Source organism: Scylla paramamosain, chromosome 27, assembly GCF_035594125.1.
Source record: "Scylla paramamosain isolate STU-SP2022 chromosome 27, ASM3559412v1, whole genome shotgun sequence".
Lineage (NCBI taxonomy): Eukaryota > Metazoa > Arthropoda > Malacostraca > Decapoda > Portunidae > Scylla > Scylla paramamosain.
In genome coordinates, this window is record NC_087177.1 from 1,290,001 (window position 1) to 1,296,724 (window position 6,724).

Consider the following 6,724-nt stretch of genomic DNA (forward strand, 5'->3'; position numbering starts at 1 on the left):
ATCCGCGTTATTAGCACGGCGCTCTAAACCAACTGATGCTAACAGGCCTTGATATGTGGCTTTTATTTGCAGTGAGTTAATTCATACAGGACTTATTATTAACTTTATTATTGTAGCAGTGGTCGATTTCGTGTTGGTGGAGGACAGGAGCTTTCAGTGATCGCGCTACACCAGAATTGAGATCTGCTGTCTTTTTCTCTCCTTAATTGAACTCCTCAGCTCCCCCTCTCTACTCTCTCTCTCTCTCTCTCTCTCTCTCTCTCTCTCTCTCTCTCTCTCTCTCTCTCTCTCTGTCTCTCTCTCTCTCTCTCTCTCTCTCTCTCGTCTCTCTCTCTCTCTCTCATTGCCGTACGTTTTGGTAAAGAAAAAATAGCTTTAAATGTAGACTCATACGAAAATTGTCTCGTGTGTGTGTGTGTGTGTGTGTGTGTGTGTGTGTGTTCTCTTCCAATCCCAAAGTCCCTTAACATGCAAACTTCTTCACCTTTACCATTTTTATCTTTCACCCTGTTGCTGGTCTCAAACGCACGCTGTCCTCTCCTCTCCACACACAACTTTATTCTGTTCACACATCACACATCCCCTCCGCTGTATATTTCCCTGTATTACACCCTTTTCCTCCTTCCCAGTGTACCATCTTCCAACACACACACATACACACACACACAGACGCACACAGACACAATTTTCTCTTCCCCAAGACACAACTAAGTTTTCGTCCTCTAAACACATTATTCTTTACCACTAACTTTCTCTCTCGGTACTTCGTTTTATTATATTTAACACCATTAGACCTTCTTCCTTCCAGTCTTCCTTCCTCCTTTCCTAAATCTCGACTCTCTCTCTCTCTCTCTCTCTCTCTCTCTCTCTCTCTCTCTTCTCCATTTCCTCTTCGTCCTTTCTCAAAATATCCTTCCACTCCTTCTCCTTAATCTCTCTCTTTTTTTTCCCCCGTTTTCTTTATCACAATGTCTTACATCTTCCTTTTCTCAGTGACTCCTATTCCTCCTTTCTAATCTCTTTCCCCGCGACCTTTCCTATAATATCTCTTCCCCTTCCTTTTCTCTGTAACTTCTGCCGCTCATCCATCTCTCCCACGCGTCCCTTCTCTCAATCCCTTTCAGTAAGTCTCCCCTCCATTTCCTCTCATCGTCCTTAAGATAACCAGGTTTACCCAAGTTTCTCTTTGCCCTGAGGCCGTACTCTCTTTCTCATCAAATAGTTACCCTTCCCTATCTGACCTGCTGCTGTGACACGCCATTCGGAGACACTCTTTAGACACACATAATCCATGGCTTCTCCTCACCCTGCTTAAGTGTCTTTCTTCTTCACATCGCACCTAGATTCCGTGTACTCCTATTGCTGTTATCATTATTGCCATAGGATCTGCGCCTCTCTCCCAGACGTACTACTGAGACACACCCTTCGTATGCACATAATTAACGGCTTTTCCGCACATGTCTACGTGTTTTCCTTCTTAAATTTCCCACCTGGGTTTTATGTACGGCGTTTAATGTTGCTGCTGTTGTTGTTATTGCTGTCATATAGGCACCAGGTAGCAAGTAATACGTAAATAACCAGGTTTAAGTGAATGTCTCGAGAATGTATCCCTTTATTTGCATGCCTGCTTTCTCGTAGGTTTGCCAAGATGAGAACTTTGGGTCTGGTTTTCTTTAAGCTTTGCGATGGAGTTTGTCGCGCAGGAGTCCCCGAGTGTTTGGTGTGTTCGTCGTGTGTGCTGTGTGCGTGTTGTGTGTTTCTTGGTGTGCTGTGGACGGAGTTTGGTGTTTGTTGTGGTTATGAGAGAGAGAGAGAGTGAGAGAGAGAGAGGAGAGAGAGAGAGAGAGAGAGAGAGAGAGAGGAGAGAGAGAGAGAGAGAGAGAGGAACACTTTTTAATCACCTCTTCGGCAGCGGAAACTGAACGACTCTTGAATCCTTGACATTTATTTATTTAACTATTTTTTGGGGGGTATATTTTTATCATTTAGTTCTTGGTGATCCTCCTTCATACATTAGAACAGATCCATGGGTGTTGCAGTGGGCGCTGGCAGCCTTACGATAAATGTTTCCCTCGCGTCACCCCTGATGAAGCGTAAAAGACAATTTTGTTGGTGCGCTGCGACGGTTGTTGGCGTGTAATCTTTGTCCTGGCGTAGCGTGTGTTAGGTTGTTCGGGCCTGATGATCCATTACACACCACCTGCTGTTCATAAAGCCTGACACTAACCATTTGATTTTTGCTAGAATCACATCCATCATTCCCTTATCCGAGCTGGTCTGGCCCCGCTATAATGCTGTGTACGCGCATGCTCGCTCTATGGGAAAAGATTTATTGATGATGGCAGTCGTGGTATTCAGAAGCGTCACCTTTAGTGTGCTGTTGCTCTGCTGTGTCCTTTATTTCTTATCTTTTCAGTATTTTCAGCATCAGTTTTCAAGGTGATACTTAAAACATTTTTTTTCGTGTTCTTTTCTTACTCCTCGGCCGGTTATTGCCTGGTGGCAGTAGCAACAGTAGTGCCGGTGCTGTGCCACACTCCCTCTGTCTCTGCCTTTGAAGTTGTCGCCGTCCTCGCTTCTGCTTCCTCTTTTATTGAAGTTTTCCTTTCAGATTTGCTTCTTTTCGTGTTTACTTGGACGCTGTTTGAGTCGCGACGCCGCGAGTGCGTCGTTTGTGTCTCCGTGTAGCCACTCCCTCGGGTCGTCGCCGCCCTCAGGACAGCGACACTGATCGACAGCTATGTGTTTTTTACCCTTACTCTGTCTCCTTCCTCCGTCGCCTCTTGCGATATATATCTCTTCCTCTTTACATATTCAAATTACTTTTTCCCCCACCCTTCCCTTTACATAACCCAATCCTTTCATGTATTCTAATTCTCATCCTTTCGCCCTAAACCTTATTGCCAGTATAGGAACAGACAGATACGAGAACAGGGCTTGCTGCTGCTGCTGCTGCTTTCAGGTCACGGATTGACGGGGACAGAGGCAGGGTGACATCATCTCTGCGCTGCCCTTTCACTCACGGCTTGTTTCCCGTTTTCTCTTAGTTTTTTATTGCTGGTCGCAGCGTCAGGCCACATCGATGGGATGCCTCTGGGTTGGAAAAAGGGGAAAAAAGTTCTCTCTTGTCAAAGAAAGTCCGGTGCGTCGCCATCCATGGAGAACACCGAGCGGGCTTTATTCGATCCGGCAGCGTTTGATGTGCTGTGTTGTTCCGTGTGTGGAGAGACGAGTGCCAGGCCAAGAGGGACTCTATGGTGCTGCCGGCGACGTGCGGTGGCCTAAGGGAGGGGAAGGGTAACGAGGATAACGAGTTTTGTGGGTGAAAATGGTGCAGCTATAGGAAGGGTAACTGGCCTGCTGGGTGAAATGATGCCCCGCTGGGGAGGGACGTAACTGAATCATCGGGTGAAGCTGTGACCTGGTGGCTGCAGGGTGCTCGTCATGCTGGGTTGTGTGGGTGAGGGAGATGGTGATCGGCTGTAAACGTCTCGATGCTCTGCTGGTTTGCTTGCTGTGCTATGTAATGGACTCTTCCTGCATGAATCCTCTACTGTTCTTTATTTTCATTCAAGGGAAATTAACGTAGGAGTTTCTATGTTTCGGGGAGATCATCGGTGGCGTTGCTGTTAGTTTGATTAACCTTTTTCCGTATTTGTTGAAGGGAATTTCATTATTTTGGTGTACTGGAAGGTTTTAAACATTTATAGAACTGTAGAGAGTGTCATCATGTAGCACCTCATGAAACAAAGGAATGTGAAAGCCGATAGTTATTGCTGTTTGTCTAAGTATATGCTTTCTATCAATCTACTATCTATCTACCTACCTATCTATATTTCTGTCTGTCAGTCTGTCTTTCTATCTGCCTATTCATAAATCCATTTACCACATCTTTTTATCTCCCCAACTACGTAACATCTCTCCATTCACCAATATCATTCATCTTTCAATCAATTCATCTTACCTATTTATTGACGTTCCCATCCATTCATCTACCTATTATCAGACATTATTTACGCACATACTACCTCTAAACCCTCCATCCCAACCACCACCACCACCACCACCACCACCAGGACCTACCGCACCAAATTTCCTCAGCGAATTACCGTTTTAGCACCAAGCAGACGCTCCAGTGAGGCAGGGAATATCGGCTGTTTAGGCTTTATGTTCCTGCCGAGTGCCCGGGGAGAGCGGAGGAGGAGGAGGATGAAGGGAAGGTGATGCTGGGGAGAGAGGAGGAAAGGGCAACACAGGGAGAGAGAGAGAGAGAGCGTGAGATAGACGGGAGGGCAGCGAGAATGGGGCCAATGAGAGAGAGAGAGAGAGAGAGAGAGAGATGAGAGAGAGAGCGTGGATATACGGGAGGGCAGCGAGAATGGGGCCAATGAGAGAGAGAGAGAGAGAGAGAGAGAGAGAGAGAGATGAGAGAGAGAGAGAGAGAGAGAGAGAGAGAGAGAGAGAGAGAGCGTCCTAAAGGCGTCACTCTGAAACAGTTTTGTTGAGGACTGATGGAGGACCTGTTGTCGAGGCGCTGCTGAAAGAAGTGGAGGCAGGAAGACATGAGGAAGGGAAGAAGGAAGGAGAGAGGATAAGAGGAAGGGGGAAATGCGATGTAACCAAGAGAAAAGAGAGGTAAAAAAAAGAGAAGAAAGGCTTGAATATATTGAAAGGAGATAAATGATCAGAAGAGAGAGAGAGATAAAGTAGATAGAAATAAAAAAAGGAAAGGAAGGATGATAGGTGGAAGCAGAGAAGTAGGGGAAGTAGGCGTGCTAAAGGAGGAAACGCCAACAAGGAGGAAAAAATGAGAAACAGATTAAGAGGGGGACAGATGGAAGGTCGGAGAATTTGTTAAAGAGAGGCAAGTAGGGGGAAAAATGGAAGGAGAAGGAGGAAAGAGGAAGAACAAGGAAAAGGAAGGATGATGCAGCTTTGGAATGTATAAAACAAGAAAAAATATGAAAAGACAAGAAACATTTTAAAAAGGAGATAAATGGGAGGGAAAAAAGAATTAGGAAAAGGGAGAAAAGATTGAGGGAAGGAAGGAAGGTATGAATGAAAAGGAAAGAGCGGATGGAACTTACTTGATGAAAGACTAAAAGGAAAAAAGGATAGAATAATTGAAGAAAGGAAGGGAAGAATTGGGAGAAAGAAAAAAATAAATAAAAAAGTGAAGAAGGTTGATAAAGGAAGAGAAGAACAAGAAAAGGAGAAATTAGTAAAGGATACAGAAAGGAATAAAATAATAAATAAGAGAATGGAAGGTTGGAATTAATGGAGCTAGTAAATAAATAACATATATATATATATATATATATATATATATATAGAGAGAGAGAGAGAGAGAGAGAGAGAGAGTGAGAGAGAGAGAGAGAGAGAGAGAGGAAGAGAGAGAGAGAGAGAGAGAGAGAGAGAGAGAGAGAGAAAGGCAGGGCGTCGGAGGTTAAGCCCTTCTTGTTTTCTGAGTGGCGTAAGCAGAGGTTATTACGAGTCAGATGTGGGCGTCGTGTTGCAGATATAGAAGGTGGTGAATGACGAGATCCTGGAGGCACGAGGAGCTGCAGGTGTGTAAGCGGAAGTGGATGGCGTGAGGGCGTGCGGGGTAAGAAGTGAGTGTGACGTGCTGAAGTGGATGTAAGTGGTGATGAAGAAGTGGATGCGTGTGTTTTGTGGTGCTATGCTTTCAATTTTTTTATTCTGTTTTGTTTATTTGTCATTTTTTTTATTTGTTGACTTACGTATTCGTGTGTGCATGTGCGTGCGTGTCTGTGCGTGTGTGTGTATGTATCAGTCTTCCTGCGAATTAAAGAAAAAAATACAAATAAAGAACCTTTCATTGACATCCTTTCCTTTCTCATCTATACAAAATAAACATGGCGATGATGGTGACAATAACAGTGGTAGTGGTGGTGGTAGTGATGGTGGTGCTAGAGACCCTTAATGCTTAGCGGCAGCAAACGAGTGGCACCAAGGGGCGGGAAGAACATGGCAACACTCACCTAGTACATTAAGCTTGAGGGAGAGGCAGGGGTGGGAATGAAGGCAAGGTAAAAATCCTTCCTTGCCTCCCTTTCGTAAATATCCGAGCGACTGGCAAGAGAGGTCGGTGAGTGCCCTGGGGAACTGCACGGACGGTCGCAAGTCTGGGGGTAAAATTCAGGGCCTGCGGTTGGTGCAGGTCGGTGGTTAAGTGCCTGGTTGGTGCCTAGGTACTGCCTGGCGAGGGTCTGGTGTGTAGTGAGTGGGTGGTGAATGTTTTGTGCGGTGAGAGGAGTTACTAAGAGGTTGCAGTCGTGTGTGTAAAGTGAGATTTAGAACTCTCTCTCTCTCTCTCTCTTTCTCTCTCTCTCTCTCTCTCTCTCTCTCTCTCTCTCTCTCTCTCTCTCTCTGTCTCTCCTCTCTCTCTCTCTCTCTCCTCTCTCTCTCCTCTTCTCTCTCTCTCTCTCTTTCTGTTTGTCTCTTGTTTTCATCTGTTTCTTTTTCTGGAGTTTCTTTTTGTCTCTCACTCCTTCCTATCTACCTCCCTCCCATCTTTAAATAAAACACTAACACACTCCCTGACGTCCTCACTGTGAGTTAGTTCAGAGTGGGCGGGTGAGGCTTTGCACAATATTCTGAAACATTTTTGGTGTGCACCTTCTCTACTTTGAAAAGGCTCTAGATGAATTCAACACGGGTTTTTAAGGATGTTTTTATGGTTCTAGTGACAGATTAACTCGAT

The 6,724-nt window shown here is 45.2% G+C and overlaps 1 non-coding gene across 1 annotated transcript in view; it reads right to left on the reverse strand.

Annotated features, from left to right (window-relative positions):
• Nucleotides 1-48, reverse strand: part of Trnai-aau (transfer RNA isoleucine (anticodon AAU)) — a 76-nt gene extending 28 nt beyond the window's left edge. The window contains exon 1 of the tRNA in view: nt 1-48. This exon is cut by the window's left edge and continues 28 nt beyond it. This is a non-coding gene — a tRNA (tRNA-Ile).
• Nucleotides 49-6,724: the final 6,676 nt, after the last annotated feature.